The sequence below is a fragment of the Hylobates moloch genome, unplaced genomic scaffold (assembly GCF_009828535.3).
Source record: "Hylobates moloch isolate HMO894 unplaced genomic scaffold, HMol_V3 SCAFFOLD_1, whole genome shotgun sequence".
Lineage (NCBI taxonomy): Eukaryota > Metazoa > Chordata > Mammalia > Primates > Hylobatidae > Hylobates > Hylobates moloch.
The window spans coordinates 125,450,348-125,474,599 of NW_026652276.1; the positions used below are offsets into that span (position 1 = coordinate 125,450,348).

The window sequence follows — 24,252 nt, forward strand, 5'->3', positions numbered from 1 at the left end:
AAAACCTAAAGTATAAAAAAAAAAATATATATATATATATAGGGAAGAGGATATTCCATATGTTTGTAGATCTGAGAGACATTAGTCTGTGTTAGACCAACTAATTCTTACAGGCAGTGTATCATTGAGTCTTGCTTTTTTTCCCCCTTTATTCATTAGGACAATCTCTGCCTTTTAGTCATAGTGTTTAGACAATTTACATTATTTTTTTTAAATTTATTTTTCTATTTCAATAGGTTTTTGGGAACAGGTGCCTTTGCATCCTCATAACTTAGCTCCCACATATGAGTGAGAACATACGATGTTTGGTTTTGCATTCCTGAGTTACTTCACTTAGAATAATAGTCTTCAGTTCCATCCAGGTTGCTGCAAATGCTATTATTTCATTCATTTTTATGGCTGAGTAGTATTCCATGGTATGTGCGTGTGTGTATATATATACGTATATATATATATGTATGTATGTATGTATATATACCACATTTTCTTTATCCACTCGTTGATTGATTGGCATTTGGGCTGGTTCCATAGTTTTGCAATTGCAAATTATGCTGCTATAATATAAACTATGTGTGTGCAAGTATCTTTTTTGTATAATGACCTCTTTTCCTCTGGGTAGATACCTAGTAGTGGGATTGTGGATCAAATGGTAGGTTACTTTTAGTTGTTTAAGGAATCTTCACACTGTTTTTCATAGTGGTTGTACTAATTTACATTCCCACCAACAGTGTAAAAGTGTTCCCTTTTCACTGCATCCACACCAACATCTATTATTATTATTTTATTTTTTGATTATGGCCATTCTTGCAGACAGTTTACATTTAATTATCAATATGTTCAGGTTTAAGTCTACCATCTTCATCTTTGTTTTCTATGTGTCCCATCTGTCTTTGTTTCTCTTTTCAGTTTTTAAAAACCTTTCGAATTAGTATTTTTAGTGATTTCATTTTATCTCCATTATTGGTTTATAAGCTGTGCCTTTTGTTTTATTTTTAGTGATTAGGGTTATATGTCTCTAAGCTTATCATAGTCTACATTTAAGTAATATGCCATTACATTTAAGTAATACACTATTTCATACAAGAACCTTACAACAACATACTTCCATTCTAACCCCCGTCCCTTGTGCTGTTTGTCACATATTTTATTTCTATATGTTATAAACCCCATAATATATTACCAGGTTTGCTTTAGTCATTAACTTTTAAAGAGCTTAAAAATGAGAAAATATGCCTTTTAACATTTATCCACATTTCTCATAGTACAAGTCTGCTTTCAGTGAATTCTCTGAGCTTTTGTTTGTCTGGAAAGTATTTATTTTGCCTTCATTTTTTGAAGGTATTTGTGGCTGGGCGTAGACTTCTGGGTTGACAGTTAAAAAAAAAATTCCAGCCCAACATTCTGCCTGCTGAGAAGTGTTTTTTTGACACAGAGACTGATTTCCTGCCCTGTGAGACCCCTCATTTCTGACCACTGAATGTCAGCAAGATTCTCCACAAACACACACATACCAGATTACAGTCAGTCTCTGCCTTGCCTTAATACACTTACATGATTGAATGGAGAGTTCCTCCTTTGCTAATATGGCCTATATGAGCCTGAAGGAGAAGGCATGGTGCCTCCCACTCACATGACTCTTTCCCTGCTTAAGCCAGTTTGTATTGTTCTTGAGTTTCCGTGCTCAAATGGAATCACTCATTTCTATCTGGATGAAGGAGATCAGTTAGGATGCTATTATCCAAGCAAAGGTGATGGTTGTGTGAATATAAATTCTTATTGGGTTGGTTTAGTTAAATTATGATGAACTGAGAAGATTTAAATATGTGGGGTTAGAGAGAAATAACACAGACTATGAGCCAATCTCAGCTTCCCCTTTCTTCTTTTTTTGTGTGATAGAATCGTAATTTGTAGCTGGACACATTGTTGCTCTGTTAAAAAAAGATTACATTTTCAAGTTCTTTTTGTAGCAAGATGTAGCCATATCACTATATTAAGATTAGTGAAAGTGGAAGCATTGTGAAAATTCTAGAAAGTATTATTGAAAAGACTGAGCCCTGCTTTACCTCTTTCCTACTGGCTATTATGTACATTTGATGGCAGGAGCTCAAACAGCCATTTTGGGCCTCGAAGTGGAAGGTGCATTTTGAGAATGACAGGTCATTAAGATGGAAAGAATCCCTGACATTATGAAACTATACACTGGACTGACTACATCTGGACTTTTTTTTTTATGAGGATATATTCACTTTCTATCTTGTATAAGCCATTGCTTTTGTCTGTTTTTATTCTTGTCTTATGTGGCTGCATGCAGCTGAACCTAATCCTGACTAATGAAGAAAGTGATAAAGAGGTTTTTAATCCTGGAAGACTGAGCAAATAGTGATACATTTGATAAAGTTATGGAATGCAGAAGAAACAAACAGATTAGGGGCTTCTGAAGGTACATAATACTTACTATAAAACAACTATATACTATTAATATGGAAAAGTCTCTTCAATGAAAGTTTTTTTATCATAAAAATATTCAAGTCATATTTGAATCTTTTGTTTTCTGAGGCATAAGCATTAATTGCATACGTTAATTACTTTAGGAATTTGATGACTTAGTCTTATGTCAAAGTGGAGCTCTGATATATCAAGGCTCCTTCTGCTTCATCTTCCTGTCCGTATTAGTTTGTTTTCATGCTGCTGATAAAGACATACCCAAAACTTGGAACAAAAAGAAGTTTAATTGGACTTACAGTTCCACATGGCTGGGGAGACCTCAGAATCATGGCAGGAGGTGAAAGGCACTTCTTACATGGTGATAGCAAGAGAAAAATTAGGAAGAAGCAAAAGCGGAAACCCCTGACAAACCCATCAGATCTCGTGAGACTTATTTGCTATCAAGAGAATAGCACAGCAAAGACTGGCCCCCATGATTCAGTTACCTCCCTCTGGGTCCCTCCCACTGCACATGGCAATTCTGGGAGATACAATTCAAGATGAGATTTGGGTGGGGACACAGCCAAACCGCATCACTGCCTGTTAATGGAAATACAGGTTTCAGCCACCTTCTTGAATTACAAAGGATTTTTTTTTTTTTTAGGTTTTGGGATGCTCAAAAGATATGTTGAAATAAAACATGGAAGAATGCATGATATGTTGGAACTATTTATAAAACACTATTTTCTTTTTGGATTAGGTCTTTTGCCTCAATCACTAACTATTAAATAACTTTTATCATGTGTTTTGAACTTTAATGTCAATTTTTGTCAAATGCATCTAGGGAAAATTAATTCCATTTACTTTTTTTGCTTTATTTATCATCATAAAACTTTCAAATGCCAGTAATTTGGGAGTGTAGATTTCACAGTCCTTTTTTATTCTTTAAGCTATTCAGAGAATTTGTAGGATGCAGGTATATGTTTATATATATTTACTCTCTCTCTCTGATCTTTCTCTCTCGGGACAAATATGATGGATTTGTAGTGGTAGTTTTAAGCTTGAAGCTATCGAGGAAGCACTTTAAAATGTCTTAGGCAAGCTTGTTTTTCCTATTTTCTTGTCTGATAGTAATGAAAGCTGAGTGTCTCTTTTTATGCCTTTTAAAAAATGTCTTCTCTAGATGTTGGCAAACAAGTTGGAATATGAATGAACCATGAAATCGTTCATAGCAATGACTGTGAGAGGGAATAGGAAACTCCAGGGCAGATTCTGAGTTAGAGCTGATATAATGCATCCTGGGGAAGCATTGGTCAGTACGCAGGTAGCTTTGATAAGGTAAGTTAATAGCAGAGGATACTGCCAGAAACAAGCATGGATAAAGGAAGAAAAGAAATGAAAACAGTAAGACTATTGATAATAAAGTATAGGAGGGAATAGGATTTGGGGCCTCTGTGGAAATCCTTAGAGGCCAGAGGCTCTAAAAGCTGGGACTGCTTCATTTTTCCTTTGACATAATAGACATTAAAAAACAATAGTAAGGCACAGCTAGTATCAACATGGGAACTCACTGTATCAATTTTTTAAATACTTGTATTATAGGGTAGTGTCATATACAGAGCCTTTTTCTCATTGACAACAAAGGCAAGCATGCTTTGAACTGAATTGACAGCTTTGTGCCTGTGCAGATAAGTATAACACTTTTCAGGTATTCATGAATAGTCAATGAACCAGTAAAGGACAAAAAGTGACATATGGCAGCCTGGTGTGGATTAAGTGTGACTGTCACATTCCACTCCCCACCTTTTTCCTTTTTGTAATTTATTAAAAGAAACAAAGCCAGAACACATAGCCAGAACACAGTACCTCCGGAAAAATTTACTTAAGGGAAGTCTTAACAGAAGAGAGTTTATTCATTAAATGTCTCATCTGCTGTTTGGTTAAGTTGTTTGTGTTAATTGAAATTTTATTCAGAATGAAAATTTGACCAGAAGTCTTCAAATAAAGTTAAACTGGTAAAGCAGTTTTTGTTTTTTGAAATTATTACTAAACCAATATTTCCAAATAAGTAATATTTAGCCAGTTGTGTTAATTTTGCCAGAATGTTTCTCTGTAAATAAACTACAGGTGTAGCCTGTTTCTGTGCATTTTAGTACATAAACCAAAATAGAAAGCATTCTTGATTTTTCTTTTTGTATCAACCAAGGATTTGTTAAAGATAGTGATTTTATTGTTTTTAGCAAATAATCAGATTTAATAGAAATTTCTTGGTGACTTTGAGGTGTTTACAGTAGTGTTTGGAGGAACTCTTAATGGGGAGGTACTTCTTCACAACCCAGTTAGTAACCCTACCACTTAAAAAACATCAGTCTCCTTGGCTGCTAATGAAGGTTGTGGTGTTTAGTTTGGTGAGACAGCTTGTACCTTGCTTTTGTCTGGCTTTGTTCCAGGACTCTAATTCTGACAGATTTAACATTGGAGAGGGTCTTCATAGCCTGATTCTCCAGCTCTCTCAATTCTACTGTAGTCTTTCGCAGCCATTTGAAATCAGCAGAAGAATTAGCAGTAAGTTTTGATTAAGTACTTGTGATATAATCAATTAATATTTGTTTGGAGTAGCTCCCCAACTTCCCTCACCCACCCCACCGCAAACCAAAAGATTCTGGAAACTTCTCCTAGAATTGCAGCTTTCCTTCTGATATGAGAAAATTGTTGATATATATGTAAAGCATGTAGATCTTGTGTTGTAGATGTTTTAATGACACATCAGAAATTAAAATCTCATTTGGGTTGGATCTGTAATATTGGACACTAGATGATGGTGAGATATCTGGAAGTCAAGTCTGAGAGTAGGATGTCTATAGGGCACCCCTTTGCCTCTTCCAGAGCATTTACAATGATTTTTGTGATGGAATTTGCCACTACTGGAAATGACCATGGTGGAGAGGTTATAAGAGACACACATTTTATTTATTCTTTTCCTTTTTTTTTTTTTTAAGAGATGGGAGTCTTGTTCTGTTGCCCAGGCTGCTGGATTATAATGGTGCAATTATGAATCACTGCAGCCTCAAACTCCTGGGCTCAAGTGATCCTCCTGCCTCAGTTTCCCAAAGTATTGGCATTACAAGTGTGAGCCACTGCTCCTAGCCTTGTTTTTCTTGGTAGCGAATCCTCTCACTGTCTTCACTGATGGCTTCAGAGGGAGATGAATGTGAAGATAATAAAGTCTAAAGAAGTTTCTTCAGAGCGCAGTCTGTCTCTCTGGGGTCCCATTGCCTATTTCAGATTCTGAATGGTATTTCAGGCTACCCCAAAAGTGTCAGATCTGGTCAAGAGTGTGGTTGTTATGTACTATAGAGTGTGCCACTTTTTGAGCAAGCAGTCAAGTATGGTAGTTAAGAGCATGCACTGTGAATCTTTGCTATAAGATGGTGGCATGTTGTACTTTCCAGACGTGTATTTTCCGCTTTCAACCCCTTGCTCTTTATAGCCTTCATTGAGAAGAGGGGTCTCTATCCTCTCCTCTTGAATCTGCACAGGCTCACGACTAGCCACAGTAGCTTGTGACCAATAGAATATGGTGAAAGTACTGCACGATGACTGAGGTTAAGTCAGAAAAGGCAGTGCAGCCTTCACCTTGTTTTCAGGGACACTTGATTTTGGATCTCTGTGCTGCCATGTACGATGCTCGGCTATTCTGAAGCTGCCATGCTGTGAAGAAAGCTCAGGCTACAGAGAGAGGCTATATGTAGGACCCTAGTTCAGGGGTCCTCAATCCCATCTCCCCACTCCCGGCTGCACAGCAGGAGGTGAGCTCCGCCTCCTGTTAGATCAGCAGCTATATTGAATTCTTATAGGAGTGTGAACCCTATTGTGAGCTGTGCGTATGAGGGCTCCAGTTTGAGTGCTCCTTATGAGAATCTAATGCCTGATGATCTGAGGTGGAAGATTTTATCCCAAAACCATCCCCCTGCCGCCTCTGTGGAAAAAAATTGTCTTTCTCGAAACTGGTCCCTGGTGTCAAAATGGTTGGAGACTGCTGCCCTAGTTGATGGCTCTAGTTTAGATTCTAGCCGACAGTAGCATCAACAATCACACGAAGTGATTTCCTCAAATGATTCCGGTCCCATTGAGTCACCCCTAATTGTTGTGTCTTTTCAGTTGTGACCTCAGACATTGTTCCTTACCTTTATGTTTGCTCTAAATTTCTGACCCACAGAATTCATGCGCATGATAAAATTGTTTTTTCAAGTTGCATTTTGGTGACTTTCTTATGCAGCAAGAATAAAAACTTTGGCAAATTCTTGACTTTTGTGTCCCCTAGTTTCCAATCTTTAAAATGGTGATAATAATAGTACTTCTTGACAGAAATGAGTTAGTACATGTAAAGCACTTAAAACAGTACCTGGCACATAGTAAAGGAAAGTTCACTAAATTTGAACTACTTACTGAGAGAAATTCGTTAGACTATTAAATTTTTTTTTTTTTTTTTGAGACGGAGTCTTGCTCTGTTGCCCAGGCTGGAGTGCAGTGGCGCAATCTCGGCTCACTGCAAGCTCCACCTCCCAGGTTCATGCCATTCTCCTGCCTCAGACTCCCGAGTAGCTGGGACTACAGGTGCCTGCCACCATGCGTGGCTAACTTTTTGTATTTTTTTAGTAGAGACAAGGTTTCACCGTGTTAGCCAGGATGGTCTCAATCTCCTGGCCTCGTGATCCACCTGCCTCAGCCTCCCAAAGTGCTGGGATTACAGGCGTGAGCCACCGCGCCTGGCCGACTACTAAATGTTTTTGGGGGTATAGTTATGTTAAAAATAGTGAGCTCAGGGTTACTTTACTAATGAAATGATCATTATGATATGTAAAAAGGAAAAAAACACAACTATATGACTTTTCTTAATTTAAAGTTATTTTCCACATTTGAGGAGTTATGATTCTGATAATTGTTCTCAAGAGTATCAGCTGGTGGCTGGGCATGGTGGTTCATGCCTGTAATCCCAGCACTTTGGGAGGCCGAAGTGGGCAGATCACTTGAGGTCAGGAATTTGAGACCAGCCTGGCTAACATGGTGAAACCCCGTCTCTACTAAAAACCCCATCTCTACAAAAATTAGCCAGGTGTGGCGGTGGGCACCTGTAAACCCAGCTATTCAGGAGGCTGAGGCACAAGATCACTAGAATTTGGGAGGCAGAGGTTGCGGTGAGCCAAGATCGTGCCATTGCACTCCAGCCTGGGTGATAGAGCAAGTCTCAAAAACAAACAAACAAAAAACCTGAAAAAACAAACAATATGAGCTTGTATAGGTAGGCTGTCTCCTCAAAATAACCTTGGCTTTCCTTGCTTGCCTGTTTATAGCTACCTATGAATTAAATGCTTTTGAAATGCATTTGTCATTTCCTTGATTATCTAGAATGACAAATTCTGTGTTTACTCGATAGAGTAGAACTTTAAAAAAAACATCCTAAAATGTCATGTTCAAACTTTAAGTGACGTGGAGAAGAAATCAGTGTTTATATCATTATGTATAAAATCATTATAGACATTTATACTTTTCAGATGTTTACAATAATTATGTCTCAATTTTCATCTTTCTGTTGTGAAAGAATTCTGATTATTTCACTTTCTGTAATAGTACCTGTCACCATGACATTTTAGTTGACTATGTTCAAACATAGAGATTAATGTCAACTTCTTTGTTTAAAAAATGTACCTATTGAAAAATATTTACTTTAGGCTAGCCATGTGTGATATGCTTTCTTCCAGTTTCTCATTAAAATATGCGTATAGTTCCATAATGGCATTGAGAAAAGCAGTGATCAATAATTTCTCAGTTTTAAAGTTGTTTCTACTAACTACTTACTACATTGGACTAGACTAGGAAAGTCTTAGTGGTCTGTTTATGGTTTGACTTCTAAAACAGGAGATTAAGGTGGGAAGTGGGTAGGAAGAGGCTTTGATCTATTCCTGTTGTTCATACCTTGGAGACACAGGTTACCATGAATGACTATGGGAACTTGCACTATTTCGTTCATATTATGTATTTTATTACATATTAAAAGCCCATTAACCTCCTTAGAGATTTTTCTCTCTCCCAACTCTTCCCAACCTGCACGTTCCACACTATTTTTTATACATCTATTCAGAGACTAAATTTCCAATGTGCAATATGGAAGAGAATGAAAGGAAGGTGTTAGGATATTACATTCCAGGGATGTGATGTAGCAGTAGATGTTGTGTTAAGAAGAACCTTAAAAGGAGTGTGCTTTTGGGTTTTCAGGTTATCATTTATTTTCTGTTAAAAGACAAACTACAGAATGTTCCTGTTGATGTAGGAATGAATTCTCATGAGAAGAAAGGAATAATAGATTTTAAATCAGCCCAACTTGGTTGTACTGCCTGCTTAGTACTGTAAATTCAGCCATGGACTGTGTATGTCAGCCTGTACACTTAAAACCTAACCAAATTAAGTGTGAGCAAATTTTCACCTCCAAATTAATAGTGATGGGAATCAAGGGCAATCTACAATACCCTGCCATTAAAAATTGTATCTTATTTTTGCAAGGATGATTTTCATGAGGACTATGAAAGAAATCTGTGTGAAAGATATCTGCATAAAAGAAGGGAACCATTACCCCAAAGATGTGGAAGAAAATCTTAAAAATAATATTGAATATGATTTATTATGATGTACAAAAGATATTTGTGAGAAGTGTCAGATTTTATTCTTAGTAACAGAGCAAAAAATATGACCTCTAGGAAACCAAAAGATAAAGTTATAACAAAAAATCAGAATGAGATTTTAAAAGGAGCTAGAATAAAGATGACTAAAAGAAAACAGTGACAACAATCTGAAAATGCAGTAGCCAAAATCTGTAATGGCAGTTGCACATAGCAGAGCTGATCCTGCAGAAAATGGAGTCAATCCTATATACGATGAATGGGTCAATCCTGTAGTATTTATTTGAGATTTTTTTAGGAGGAGAAAATAATGACAGAAATGATGAGGGTAAAAATGACAGATACTGAAGACAGAGAAGTGCCATATTGATGAATAAGTTCCTAATGGAGAAACCAGCATAAATGTAACAGAAGCAAAATATAAAAGCAGAAGAAAACTTTCTTGAGCTGAAAAGTCTTCCCCCTACCCCTCCAGAAACAGGGTCTCACTGTATTGCCCAGGCTGGAGTGTAGTGGCGCAATCTTTGCTCACTGCAACCTCTGCTTCCTGGGCTTAAACCATCTTCCTATCTCAGCCTCCCGAGTAGCTGCGACTACAGGCACACGCCACCACACTTGGCTAATTCTTTTGTATTTTTTGCAGAGACGGGGTTTTGCCATGTTGCTCAGGCTGGTCTCGAACTCCTGGGCTCAAGTGATTCTCCTGCCTCTGCCCCTCACAGTGCTGGGATTACAGGTGTGAGCCACCATGCCCAGCCACTTGAGCTGAAAAGTTCTGAAGCTGTAGTTCCACAGCATAGGCTTCATTGTAGGCAAAATTAATGAAAATAAATCTCTGTCTCAATTCTGGTAGCATTTATAATTTTTGGAGATAAAGGGAAAAACTCATAGATTTAAAAACACATAGGCTACTCTAATGATACAGAAGTCAGTCTGTCTTCATTGCACATTGCTTTTTATTTATCCTGCAATGCATTCATTTGGCTTCTTAAATCTATGATTTGGTTCTGGAAAAAGCCACTAACTGATAAAGTGTTTCTTTTCTCTATTGAGTTTTTGAAACTTTAATTAAAGACGTTTTGGGCCCTCTTTTATACCCTTTACATTTCTTATGCTGTCTTCCCTACGTACTTTTTTTTATTTTGGTCTCCCTGTCCCATATTCTGTATGGTAACTTCCAAGCGTGTGCTGATGAAATGGCTCTCCGGGGAAAAAGAAGCCCTGATTTGTAGCATTTGTTGATTTCCATAGTATAAATATCCTTATCAAGGGTAGTTTCAGGCAACCAATTTGACTTTACGGATGCAGAATTAGGAAGAGCTACACATAATTGGTTCTTGAAAGCTGATTCAAACTACTTCCAGCATATCTCTAGACTTGTCTTTTGTCTTTCCGTTATTAATTATCTCTGAAGGTGAATCTAATCTGTTAAACCTTTCCATTCAGTTCTTAGTTGGAGTTATATTTTATTTTTAGTGCTAGAGTCTCTATTTTTTCTTTTAGAAATCTGTTACTATTTATAGTGTTTAGTTCTCTGCTAAATGTTTCCAACCTGTCATTTTATTTCTTCTGTCACAGAAAACACATAGAATCTGCATCTGATAATCTACTTTCTAAGGTTCTTTCCTGACCCCTTTTCCTTTCTGCTGCTTCTTATTCCTACATTTCTTGCATACTCCACTATCCTTGACTGGGGCCTGGATATTGCATTTGAAGAATTATAAGAGTAATTTTAAGTCCACAGCGTAGGTACTTAGACAGTGTGCACTTGTGTCTGACCGACACTTGGGAGTATTCTAGTCCAGGGGATGATTACAGACCCAAGTTTGAAGTTTGAGAAAAGCAATGTGACCTTAGACTATAATCTAGTTCATGTCTTTCTCACTGTGAGGATGTGCCCCTTTAGGATTCCAGCTTATTGTGAGGAGAATCTCAGATTAGATGTCCCTTGTTGTGTGGCCCTCAGCTTTATTTCTATCTTGGTCACCCTGAGAATCTTTTAAAACATAGGTTCTAGTTTCCCATGACCAATAAAGATACTTTAGAGGAAATGTGGTTTCAGAACTTGCTTTTCATGCTGAGTTTTCATTCTCCTTGTATTTTTTTTTGGTGGTAAAATATAAAATTTAGCATTTTTTTTTTTTTTTTGAAATGGAGTTTAGCTCTGTTGTCCAGGCTGGAGCGCAGTGCCGCGATCCCGGCTCACTGCAACCTCCGCCTCCCGAGTTCCAGTGATTCTCCTGCCTCAGCCTCCTCAGTAGCTGGGATTACAGGCGCACACCACCACACCCAGCTAATTTTTTTGTATGAGGTTTCATCACGTTGGCCAGGCTGGTCTCGACCTCCTAACCTCAAGTGATCAACCAGCCTTGGCCTCCAGAAGTGTTGGGATTACAGGCGTGAGCCACCACGCCCGGCCCTCAAGATACTTTAAAATTTTCCTTTTGATTTTTCTTTGACTTAAAGGTGGAATTGGTGGATCATGTGGTAATTCTGTGTTTAATTTTTTGAGGAACTGCCATATTTTCCACAGCAGCTGCACTGTATTATATTCTCACCAGTAATGCCGTAATGATTACAGTTTCTCCACATTCTAGCCAACATTTGTTATTTTCTATTTTTTTAAAAAATAATTGCCATTCTAATGGGTGTGAAGTAGTGGTGTCTTATTGTGGTTTTGATTTGTGTTTTTCTGATGATGTTGAGCATCTTTTCATATGCCTATTGGCCATTTCATATCTTCTTTGAAAAAACATCTATTCAAATCTTCTTCCCATTTTTGAATTTGTCTATTTTTTGTTGTTGAATTTTAGGAGTTCTTTGTATATTCTATATAGTAGTCCATTATCAGATGTGTGAGTCGCAAATATTTTTTCCAGTACTGTGGGTTGCCTTTTAACTCTGTTGATAGTGTTTTTAGTTTCGATGTAGTCCAGTTTTGTCTATTTTGTTCTTTTGCTGCTTGTGCTTTTGATATCATATCCAAGTAATCATTGCCAAATCAAATGTGACAGAACTTTCCCCATATGTTTTCTTCTAAGAGTGTTATACTTTTAGCTCTAATGTTTACGTATTTGATCCATTTTGAGTTAATTTTTGTGTATGTTGTAAGGTAAGGGTCCAACTTCATTCTTTTGCATGTGGATATTTATTTTCCCAGTGTTATTTGTTGAATTCTCTTTTTAGTTTTTACTTGGTAATTTCTTACTATCTTGTAATTTTTCAGTTCTTTTGAAAAGATGTTTTAAAATACTTTATACAAATTACTAAGTTGTTTTCAACAGGAAGGTTGATCTCTCAAACCCAACTTACTGTTATTAGTAATAGGAAAAATTATTAGTGTTTCAAATCAACTTGATGAGAACACATGTGCTACCCTAAATCCTCTAGGAGAGAAATTGCCTGTAGTCAGTGTTGTTAGTTTTTAAATACTGTTTGGTTGCAATTTTCATGGGAAAAAGGTACAGCTCATTAGCACATATCTGTATCTATATATTTATATGTATATATTTTGTATAACTAAATTCAGTAGTCTGAATTTCATGTTAGATTATAAGCCTTTTAAAGTATTAGAAGACTAGTTACAGGAGCAAAGTACAATTTTTTTTTTTTTTTTTCTTAGACAGAGCCTCCCTTTCTCACCCAGGCTAGAGTGCAGTGGTATATGATCTTGGCTTACTGCAACCTCCTCCTCCCAGATTCAAGCGATTCTCTTGCCTCAGCTTCCTGAGTAGCTGGGATTGCAGGCATGCACCACCACACCCAGCTAATTTTTGTATTTTTAGTAGAGGTGGGGTTTCACCATGTTGGCCAGGCTGATTTCAAACTCCTGACTTCAGGTGATCCACCCTTCTTGGCCTCCCCAAAGTGCTGGGATTACAAGCGTGAGCCACGCGCCCAGCTACAGAACAAAGATACAGTTTTTTTGTCAAGGATATGGGAATCATTAAAGCATTCCTGTTTCTCTCTTTTTATTTGGCAAACCTCTGTTTTATTATCCCAAAACTTACTAAATAATAATTTTTCCTTTTTTGGTCATTAAATAAGTTCATACACCATATATATTAAATAAACAGTGTTAGAGTTTGTCCTTCCTCTTATGTTGTTAACTGAAACTAGGTTTCTTTCCCAGATGTTTTAAAAGAGCATTTCTTGAGGAATAATGTAGTTTTTAAAGACTCCACAGTTTCTTTACCAATACTGTAAAAGTTATGTTTAGAAAGAATTGAGTATTTTTCTCTGTAGTATTTCCATGAGCTTTCTTCTAATATTCAACATGAGAAATCTGAAAATACTTACAAGAAAAACATATAGAAAGCAAAGAAAATAAAGAATTCTTAAGGCCAAGAAAGTGGAACATTAGGCATTTTGATCTATTAGGCATCGTACAAAGGATGAAGAGACCCACCCCAAGGGGACTTAACAGTTGGCAACCATAGTATCATAAATAAAGCTAGAAAAAATACTAATGCATACTGTACCTCTATTATTTTGAGAGTGTAGAGCTTTCTTACACAATTCTTTGTGATAAATTCTCTTTGTTACCATTGACCATATAGTTTAAAATTTTCAGTTATTTTTTTCAGCCAACTTTGGATGTGTTCTGAAGTTTTTTTTTAATTGACACATATTAATTGTACTTATTTATGGGGTACAATGTGATATTTTGATACATGTGTACAATGTGTAATGATCAAGCCATGGTAATTAGCATATCCATCATCTAAAACACATCATTTCTTTTTGTTGGGAACATTCAGTATCCTCTTTTTTACTGTTTGAAACTATGTATTATTGTTACCTATAATCATCTTACCGTACTTTAGAACACTAGAATCTTGTTCTACGTTTTACTTCTATGAGATCAACTTTTTTTAGCTTCTCCACATGAGTGAAGATGTGGTGGTGAACTTTCTGTCCTAGCCTATTTCACTTAGTGTCTTCTAGTTCCATCTGTGTTGCTGTGAATGACAGGATTTCATTCTTTTTTTTGTGGCTGAATAGTATTCTATTGTGTATATATACCACATTTTCTTTACCCATTAATCTGTTGTTGGACACTAGGTTGATTCCATATCTTGGCTATTGTGAATAGTGCTGCAGTAAACCCTATCTCTTTTTATTGTTTGTAAGTTTTTCCCCCAGTAGGAAATCTGTAAGGCTTAGGTCTTCTATTTAAAATGTCACCTATTTAATCATGTTTAATTAGGTTGATGGAGGGGCAACTTTCCTATTTTTAAAATTTTGAAAACAAAGTGGATACTAATCATACTTTCTTAAAATGGTATGCTGCTAACATTTTAAATTTAATGTTTTAAGTTGTATTTCTTTTACGAGATTTCTTTATTAGTAGCTACTTTATGAGGGAGGAGGGACAAGATTCCCATAAGTGAGAATAAGAAGCAGTTATCACCGATGGGTAGTAATTTTTAGGGGTCTGTTAAGGGTCTCTTAATATTAAAGGAATCAGCAGAATAATGCCATAATTATTTTATTTAAATAGTACAAGTGAGCCATTGATTAACATCTGGCTTAGATGTTAATCTAATGTTAAAATTAGATGTTAGATGTTAGAATTCAATATAGGATCCCTTGATAAGATTTTTTTAATGTAAGTTCTCTTGAACCAGTAGCACCTTTTTTCCCTTCAAAGTGTAATCTTGACATCTCTCTACAATTCAGAGTAGTGAATGGTCCTCAGGTGTTTAGCAAGTAATTTGTTACATCTAAAAATTAAAGTTTGTAATTAATATACCTCTATACTACAAGTTAGGGTGGATTTACACTTACTCTTATAATAGTTTTAACTTGTTTCCTTGAGCAAAGGAGAAAGTGATGATGTTACAATGAGTACACTTATTTATTCTATAGCCTGACAGAGTATTTGTGATTGTAAATGTCATCTATTTGTGGTTGGGGAAGAACAAAAAATGAAGGGCTACTCCTGTGTTCAGGGTTTCTAAGAAAAACACAAAGTGTAATATCTGTTGAAAACAAACTTGGATGATGACTTTTAACCTTTAAAATTACCTTCAGCCAAGCACATCTATCAACTTTATTAGCTATTTTGAAAATACCTAATACCTGTGCCATGGTTCAGCTGTGAAGAGGACAGAGTTGGTTTGAATAAGAGTAGTTATAGGAAGTTTGTCCTTAAAAGTCCTGAAGATAAGTCTTGATGCTGAATCATACATATTTATTCCCTATGTAGACTAACTGAATGAACTCAATTCATCAAGGAAATCGTGTCCTTGACTCAGGTCCATTTGTCACAAATCACACCCTCCAACTTTAGGGTTACATCAGACTAAAATTATGGACAAAGCAAGTTGCTATGTTAATTCTTTTCTAACACAAGGAGTGGTTTATCATCACATTGCCCACAGTAATATCATTGCAGTTTTATATGTTTAGGGTGATTTCTCCAACTCTTCCTCAAAATTATAGAGTTTTATAAAGCCATTTTCATTTTTGGAGCAAGAAAGAAGTAAGCTTTGTTTTGTATTAGATGCTTACCACTTGCCAAACGTTGTATTATATGGAACACAAGACAAGTAACACACAGTTTCTACTTGCAGGCAAACAGGAGGATATAACACATGAAACAGAATGAAAGTTTACTCAGAGCTGAATTTTAAGAATAGTTTTGATTTTTATCAAAGACCATCTTAGTTATTTATATGTGTTGAAGATTTATAATCTGTAAATCTGAAGTGTTGGAGCTATTGGGTGGGGGAGAAAGAAGACTTAAAAATTCTACTTAGGAAGCTATTTGTAAACTCCCTTTTTTGTTTTTAACTTTTAGGTTCCGGGGTACATGTGCAGGTTTGTTATATAGGTAGATTTTGTGTCACAGGGGTTGGATGTACAGATTATTTTTCCACCTAGGTAATAAGAATAGAACCTGATAGGTAGTTTTTCTGTCCTTACCTTCCTCCCTCCCTCCACCTTTAAGTAGGTCCTGGTGTCTGTTGTGCCTTTCTTTGTGTCTATACATATCCAATGTTTAGCTCCTACTTAGAAGAGAGAACCTGTGGTATTTGGTTTCCTGTTCCTGTGTTAATTCACTTAGGATAATGGCCTCCAGGTCCATCTGTGTTGCTGCAAAGGACATGATCTTGTTCTTTTTTATGGCTACATATTATTCCATGATGTGTATATACCACATTTTCTTTATCCATTCCACCATTGGTGGGCATTTAGGTTGATTCCATGTCTTTGCTATTGTGAATAGTGCAGTGATGAACATACGTGTGCATGTGTCTTTATGGAAGAGCAATTTTTATACCTTCGGGTATATATGCAATAATGAGATTGCTGGGTCAAATGGTAATTCTGCTTTGCGTTCTTTGAGAAATTGCCAAACTGCTTTCCACAATGGCTGAACTAATTTACATTCCTACCAGCAGTATGTAAGTGTTCCCTTTTCTCCGCAACCTTGCCAGCATCTGTTATTTTTTGACTTTTTAATAATAGCCATTTTCACTGCTGTGAGATGGTATCTCATTGTGGTTTTGATTTGCATTTATCTCATGATTAGTGATGTGGAACATTTTTTCATATGCTTCTTGGCCACTTACATGTCTTCTTTTGAAAAGTCTCTGTTCATGTCCTTTGCCCACTTTTTAATGGGGTTGTTTATTGATTTAAGTTGCTTATAGATTCTGGATATTAGACTGTTGTTGGATGCGTAATTTGCAAATATTTTCTTCTGTAGGTTGTCTGTTTACTCTGTTGATAGTTTCTTTGCTGCACAGAAGCTCTGAAGCTTAATTAGATCTCACTTGTCAGTTTTTGCTTTTGTTAAATTGCCTTTGGCATCTTCATGAAATCTTTGCCATGTCCTATGTCCAGAATGTATTTCCTAGGTTATCTTCCAGAGTTTTTTTAGTTTTAGGTTTTTACATCTAAGTCTTTAGTCTGTCTTGAGTTGATTTTTGTATATGGTGTAAGGAAGGAGTCCAGATTCAATCTTCTGCATATGGCTAGCTCATTATTTCAGCACCATTAATTGAATAGGGAGTCCTTTCCCCATCCTTTTTGTTAACTTTATCAAAGATTAGATGGTGGTAGGTGCGCGGCATTATTTCTGGGTTCCCTGTTCTGTTCCATTGGTATATGTGTCTGTTTCCTTCTTTCTCTCTCTCTCTTTTTTTTTTTGGTTTGAGATGGAGCCTCGCTGTGTCACCAGGCTGGAGTGCAGTGGCGTGATCTTGGCTCACTGCAACCCGTGCCTCGTGGGTTCAAGCGATTCTCCTGCCTCACTTCCTACAGGTAGCTGGGACTACAGCTAATTTTTGTATTTTTAGTAGAGATGGGGTTTCACCATGTTGGCCAGGATGGTCTCCATCTCTTGAACTCGTGATCTGCCCGCCTTGGCCTCCCAAAGTGTTGGGATTACAGGCGTGAGCCACCGCGCCTGGCCTGTTGAGGGTTTTTAATATGAAGGGATGTTGAATTTTATTGAAAGCCTTTGAGCTTTGAGATGATCCTGTGGTTTTAGTTTTTAGTTCTGTTTATGTGATGAATCACATTTATTGATTTGCATATATTGAACCAACCTTGCATCCCAGGAATAAAGCCTACAGATGGTGGTGGATTAGCTTTTGATGTGCTGCTAGATTTGATTCGCTAGTATTTTATTGAGGATTTTTGCATCTGTGTTCATCAGGGATCTTGGCCTGCAGTTTTCTTATTGTGTCTCTGCCAGATTTTGGTATCAGAATGATGCTGGACTCAAATAATGAGTTAGGGAGGAGTCTGTCCTTCAATTTTTTTGAACAGTTTCAGTAGGATTGTTCCATACTAGCTCTTCTTTGTATGGGGTTGTTTTTGCCTGTTGAATTGTTTCAATTTCTTACAGATTCTGGTTATTGGACCTTCGTTGGATGCATAGTGTATTAGTCTATTCTCATGCTGCTGTGAAGAAATACCCAAAACTGGGTAATTTATAAAGAAAAGAGGTTTCATTTACTCACAGTTCCACATGGCTTGGGAGGCCTCAGGAAACTTAGAATCATGGCAGAAGGCACCTCTTCACAGGGCAGCAGGAGAGAGAATGAGTGCAAGCAGGGGAGTGCCAGACACTTATAAAACCACCAGATCTCATGAGACTCACTATCAGGAGAACAGCATGGGGGAAACTGCCCCCGTGATCTGATTACCTCCACCTGGTCTTGCCCTTGACACATGTGGATTACAGTCCAAGATGAGGTTTTGGGTGGGGACACAGCCAAACCATATCACGTAGTTTGCAAATATTTTCTCTCATTGTAGAAAAATATTTATCTCATGGCCTGTGCCATGAGCATGGAGTGTTTTTCCATTTGTTTGTGTCATCTCTGATTTCTTTGAGCAGTATGTTTTGCAGTTCTCCTTGTAGAGACTTTAACCTCCTTCATTAGATATATTCCTAGGTACCTTCTTTCTTTATTTTTTGGTGGCCATTATAAATGGGATTCTTTGTTCATTTTTAATTGGGCTGTCTTTTAATTATTGAGTTACAATAGTTCTTTATATGTATTCTAGATACAAGTCCATTGCCAAATATATGATTTGCTTTTTTTTTTTTTCCATTTCTGTGGGTTGTTTTCACTTTCTTCATGGTGTCACAAGTATTTTTAATATTGTTAAAGTCCAGTTTATCTATTTGTTTTTTGTCACTTGTGCTTTTGGTGTTATATCAAGGAACGATTGTCTAATCCAGGCTAATGAAGACTTATGTTTCTTCTAGGAGTTTTAGAGTTTAGTGCTTACATGTAGGTCTGCGATTCATTTTCAGTCGATTTTTGTGTATGGTGTTAGGAAGAGTTCCAACTTCACTTAGTATTTGCATGTGGATATCCAGTTGTCTCAGCATCATATGTTGAAAAGACTATTCTTTCTCTCTTTTATTGTCTTGGTACTCCTGTTGAAAATCAAATGACCTTGGATAAAAGGGTTTACTTCCGCACTCTCATCAGATGTTTTTAAATGGCAGTTTTAATTTTAATAAATTTACTGATAATTTATTGGAGAAATGATTATGAAACACATCCTGTGAGCCAGGCACTACCTTAGCTTGCAGAGTTATAGCAGCAAACAAGACAGAGACTCCCTTGACCTTGCAGATTACATTTTAGTGGAGAACGAAAAGATATGTGAAGAATATAAAACATTTGGGAACATTAGAGAAGGACAAAAGTATATGTTTGTGGGCATTACATTGTTTCCTTCACATAGCCTTCTATATCTCTTTTAGTGCATTTAGCTCTTCCTGCCATGTCTATAGTTAATATTTTTATATGCATGTGTAATCTACCCGAGTAGGCTAAACACTTCAGGTCAAGGTCTGTCTTTGCCAGTCTATCCCATCTAGATATAGTACGTGTTTAGTGGGTATGTGATGAATGAATAAATAGATTAATTACTTTTGGGGACTGAGTTTATGATGAATTTTTTTTTTTTTAGACCGAGTCTCACCCTGTTGCTCAGGTTGGAGTGCAGTGGTGCAGTCTTGGCTCACTGCAGCCTCTGCCTCCCAGGTTCAGGTGATTCTTCTGCCTTAGTCTCCCAAATAGCTGGGACTACAGGTACCCACCACCACACCCAGCTCATTTTTTTCTGTATTTTTAGTAGAGACCATGTTTCACCATGTTGGCCAGGCTGGTCTTGAACTCCTGACCTCAAGTGATCCTTCTGCCTCGGCCTCCCAAAGTGCTGGGATTACAGGCATGAACCACTGTGCCCGGCCTGAATGTTTTATACACATCCATTAATATATACATAAACCTTTAAAATATCCATGTTATTCAGCGCTGTTAGAATAGTTTGGAAATAAGAGTGGAATCCGTTATATTTGTGTTACTCTAGGTTACACTTTCTCTTTTATCTAGAATCTCAAGCTAAGTCTCCCTGCTTCAGCCCAGATTTCTGTTTGGTACTTAACCTCAGCCAGGGCCCCACTTTCATTTCCTTCCTCACTCAAGTAATTTCAGCCCTCACTCTGTCCATAATGAGTCACTGAGCACCTCTCTCCCTCCTCTGTTTTCGTCAGGGAGTGAACCAATATTTTAAATTTTAACCCAAGAACAGAGACCTGGGCAAGTCCTGGGTAGGGTAAAGTTATTTGATGTGATGGTTATTTTTCTAATTTTTTTTGGTTTTAAGAAGTGAAAAGTTTAATAAGCAAGAAAGAAGGAAAGAAGAAGAAAACAGCTCCCTTGTACAAAGATAAAGGGAGGGGGCGATTCGAACAAAGAGAAAACCCTGTGTGCGGCAGAAAAGTAGCTGCTTATATGAGGAGTCTAGAGGAGGTGGTGCCTGATTTGCATAGGGCTCAGGGGATTGGTTTGACCAGGCATGTCACTCACATAGCCTGCGGACAAAACTGGCTCTCCCACCCTAGCTTTTTAATATGTAAATGCAGGGTGCCATGATGCTCTACACACATAGGGATATGTGGGGGTGGCCATGTTGCCAGGCACCTGTGAGGCGAGGGCAAGAAGGCAGCAGGAATCACCATGTTTGGGTGGACCCAGTTTCTAATGGCCTGTATTTGCGTATCAAATGTTGCCGACTCAGCTCTAAGAGGTGGGGCTTTCTTGCTAGACAAGAAATGTTTCTGGAGCCTCTTTAAAGGAAATGAAAACTTCCCCAAGGTCCCTTTTCCTATCTGCCTAAAATAATTTCTTAATAAACTCCTATAACATCCCCCCATGTGGAGATGTCACCATAACTGCTCTTAAGGGGTTTTGGGTGATGACTCTTTCTGGCTATTTTCTGCTGAAAAGGGGCATCGAATGGGGAACAGCAGCTAGGGCTTCTCCTGGGGTTGATCTAAGGGTCCTTGGAAGAAAGGCATGTCCATGTGTGGTTCAGTTTGCAGCACTATTTGGAGTTTGATTGCTTCTAGGTGAGAGGAAACAATTCAAGTTATAGTATTGAGTATACAGGGTCCAAATATTAATACAAGACATAAGCTCTCTGTCCAATATTTCAGTTAGAAGGTGCTACTGTGTATAACCCTATTGCAAATAGTAGAGTGAGTATAGCAGTTCCCACAAGTGTGGTATAGTAGATAATTTTCATCTAAAATTTTACTTGCCAAGATATTTGGGGGTTTATGAAGTTCCTTGGTTTTATTTCCCAAACAAACCTCAGGGTTATGGGCACCCTACTCACTTTCATTACCTGGCAGAATTTGCAGGATAATCGCCCAGAACTAGCATATTGATCTAGATTTTTATGTTATCCATCCCATTTTGTTTCTTCCAAGCTGTAGGAGATCGCCACTTGATTCACAGGAATAAGCAGGGTTAGTCTAAGATGTAGGCAAAAAGCTTGAAAACAATTAGACTAGAATTTAATGACAAATGTATGATAAGCTTTGGAGCACAATTTCTCTCTCCAGTCCTCATTTTTGGTAAAAACAAATTATGATAGGACTGAGTGTGTTGTTTGTAGAATAAATTTTAGTCTTATACTTGGCCTGATTATTTGCATAAAGTGCAGCAAGAGTGGTTATTTCTACATAGGCCTTTTGGATTGGCTTTGATGGAACTCTGTTCCACAGGAATCTCAGATAAGACCTTTAAAGCTGAGCCCAGCCATGGGTTTGTATCCTCAAATATCTGTGAGTTGGGTGATCTTCTCTTCTTGAGGTCCCAAGATAAACTTCGAGCTCCTGGACCTGTTAGAAAGTGACATTCTTTACTGACGAAAGGTTAAGATCTCTGTTCGGGGACTCTGTAGACAAGGTATGAGGCCAGTACTTCCCAAGGGGCTTTTATTGGCTCTGCATGTCAAGCTTGATTACTTAAAGGGAAACACACCCTTTCAGTCAAAGCCTTGGTAAAATAACCAGTTTTTCCAATTGTGTCCTGTTGACAAAGAAAAATGGATTCTTATTGCACTAATGCAATTATATTGCCATAAGTTAAGAGTACTCACAGATAGTTTCCAAATTCTGGAGGAACCAGGCAAAGAAAAAGAAACATGCTCCAAATTTTGTTCACAGGAGTATACCTTATTCAGTTATTAAAGGCCATAAATAGTTCAAATAAGTTTCCTGGACTCTGAAAAACAAAACAAGGATCAGCAATTTTCAAGAAAAGTCAAAAAGGTTGCTTTAACTTTCTGAGTCCAGTCCATTTAATTAGCTCTTGTTTTGCTTGATATTTGTGAACATGTCAGTTCTTTGAGTCCTGTATGTTCTTCCTCTATTCCAGTGTTAACAATCTTCAAGGCTATTAAAAATCTGCATTTGAGAACATCTGTTAAAGTTCTTAATATAGCTTGATTATAAACCGTCTTTTGAGAAAGAACAAAGCAAGACAATTGTCTGTGAATGACAAAATTTCCAGGATACAGTTAAAAACGTCTGACAAAGAAGTTTAATTTATCTCCGTGGTTTATAATAACTTTACCCTTAATTATGATTGATAGCATATACTTAGACATTAGAATTTTAGAAATCCCGTACAATTTGGGAACATATATTAGTATTCACCAGAATATAACTTAAAGAAGATTGGCAATCTCATGTGACTAAACATGTCAAATAATCTTTTTTACCTCTTTTCTGAATGTTTCAGGGACCCTCTGAACCATCCAAAAAGCCAGGCATCAGGAAGGACAATTTTGAAACTTGAAGTTTGATTTTGGGAGGCCTGTTAAATGTTAGAGGTTTAGAACATTTGATGTTATGAAATAGAATTCCAGATTGCCAAATGATGACTCAAAAGGCAAAAACCTTTCATTAGCCTTTACTATGACATGGAAATCCTGTTCAAAGCCAAAGTTTACCCTTGCAGTAATTTATTAATGTTAACCCCAGTTTGTTTCAATGAAATCTTATAGATCATTGCATCTAATCGTAACCAATTTGACTGTGAGGTGAAATTTTCACAAACCTTTTATAACCCTTTTACTAAAGGGCAGATTAGTGTCTTAAGACCTGCTTGCCATGCTTTTATTTCAATGTCCAATTTATGAAAAGACCATATAATACCCTTTTGAGTTTAATTAATGTTCACTGTTAACTTTTAGCAACTTTTATTTGTGGTGAAAAATCTGGTTAGTAAGCAGTTTTAATTATATACTAGGTGTGGATCCTAGGACCCAGAGAGAAATGCAGATAAAGTTTGACTTTTCAGCGTACAGCTCTATATGTCCCAGCCTTACCTATCTGTAAAGCAGGCAGTATACAATCTTGGAATGTTTAGCAAACCTAATATCTAAGTTGTATGATTTAGACCACCTATTTGCATTTTGACGACGCTTGCATTTTACCAATAGTTCTTAAGACTGTTTTTATTTCTTGAAGTCATGTGAACTAAAAAATATTTAAGTGCTTATTTTTCTTTAAGCCAATTAGAGCTCTTTTTATAGACATTACACACAACACATATATAGCAACACAAACATATAGAAGATTGAGCACTTGTTAAGATTTTTCATTTGCCAGTTTCTTAATTGGGTTACTGGCTTTAGGGTGGAGCCCTTGGAGAAACAAGGCCAGGTAACATGCATTTTTTAGGGCCTACTAAGCAGGTACAGCTGAAGGCAAAGACAGATCCCTAAAATTAAGGGTGCCATTTTATACTGGATCTTGGGTCCAGTATACACAGTGTAGTGCTTCTACCATGCTCTTCATTGCAAGGCAATCCAAAGCCAATTGGCTTATTTTGTAATTAGCCTATGTGATCTCTCTCACCAATGAGGTGGGTATCATGCAGCACATTGAGGGCCCCAAAAGAACGAAAAGGCAAAAGAAAGGACAAATTTACTCTGTCTGTGATATGATTTGGCTCTGTGTCCCCACCCAAATCTCATTTTGAATTGTAATCCCCATGTATGGAGGGAGGGAGGTGATTGGATCATGGTGGCAGTTTCCTCGATGCTGTTCTTGTGATAGTGAGGGAGTTCTCAGGAGTTCTGATGGTTTTATAAATGGCTTTCCCCTGGGCTTTTCACTTTCTCTCCTGCTTGCTGCCATGTAAGAGGTGCCTGCTTCCCCTTCTGCCGTGATTGGAAGTTTCCTGAGGCCTCCCCAGCCATGTGGAACTGTGAGTCAACTAAACCTCATTTGTTTATAATTATTCAGTCTCAGGTGGTATCTTTATAGCGGTGTGAGAACGAATTAATACACTCTGCTTGAGCTGGGTTTTGC

The 24,252-nt window shown here is 37.3% G+C and overlaps 1 protein-coding gene across 9 annotated transcripts in view; it reads left to right on the forward strand.

Moving 5' to 3' along the window:
* LOC116812506 (cytochrome c oxidase assembly factor 1 homolog) overlaps positions 1 to 24,252 on the forward strand; it is a 94,896-nt gene that overhangs the window by 40,804 nt on the left and 29,840 nt on the right. The window contains exon 1 of one of the 9 annotated variants that reach the window (XM_058445442.1): positions 4,969 to 4,989. The exons of 7 other annotated variants lie outside the window; for them this stretch is intronic. The gene's annotated coding sequence lies outside the window, so the exon portion shown is untranslated. Of the gene's footprint in view, positions 1 to 4,968; positions 4,990 to 24,126; positions 24,149 to 24,252 lie in introns of those variants that run through there. One more of the 9 variants, XM_058445436.1, reaches the window with a different exon arrangement.